The sequence below is a fragment of the Poecilia latipinna genome, unplaced genomic scaffold (genome assembly GCF_001443285.1).
Source record: "Poecilia latipinna isolate Pla-1442-1.1 unplaced genomic scaffold, P_latipinna-1.0 Scaffold1700, whole genome shotgun sequence".
NCBI classification, from domain to species: domain Eukaryota; kingdom Metazoa; phylum Chordata; class Actinopteri; order Cyprinodontiformes; family Poeciliidae; genus Poecilia; species Poecilia latipinna.
Window position 1 is genome coordinate 15,959 of NW_015114316.1, and position 602 is coordinate 16,560.

Below are 602 nucleotides of genomic sequence, written 5' to 3' on the forward strand. Positions count from 1 at the left end.
AGAGAAGGGGGGGGGGGGGTTGTGTTGTGCAACCATTCAGTGATTTTTTTTTTTAACTAATAGATGCATTTTAAAGTCTGTTCTCTGAACTGCAGGCAGCCAGTGTAAGGACTTAAACTCGGACGATACGCTCTGCTTTCCACGTTTTAGGCTTTTCCGACCCACGCTAATCGAGTCACTGGATTATCTTCCTTGTGTAAATATTGAATATCTCTGATTTAAAATGGTGCGGTATTATGTAAAATTGACTTTTTGAGTTTTACAACATGTTATGATTCATAACTCAAAAAAGTCGACCATAACCTATGATGTCATACCCTCTTCAAAAACACACCTGGAGTGCCGGTTTGGTTCTTTCATGCATAACTGGGAAATCCTTGAATCTTCTGTAGCAGTCACTTGAGGGTACCTAAACACTTGCTTTAAAGCACTAGTTAAACTGGTTGACTTTTAGGTTTCACTAGTCAACAAGTGAGCAAATTTAAGGATTACATATAAGCTAGTAGACAGAATTTGAATCAAACAGTTAATGTTTATAGTGCTAACTACAGTGGTGGGAAGTAACGAAGTACAAGTACTTCGTTACTGTACTTAAGTACAGT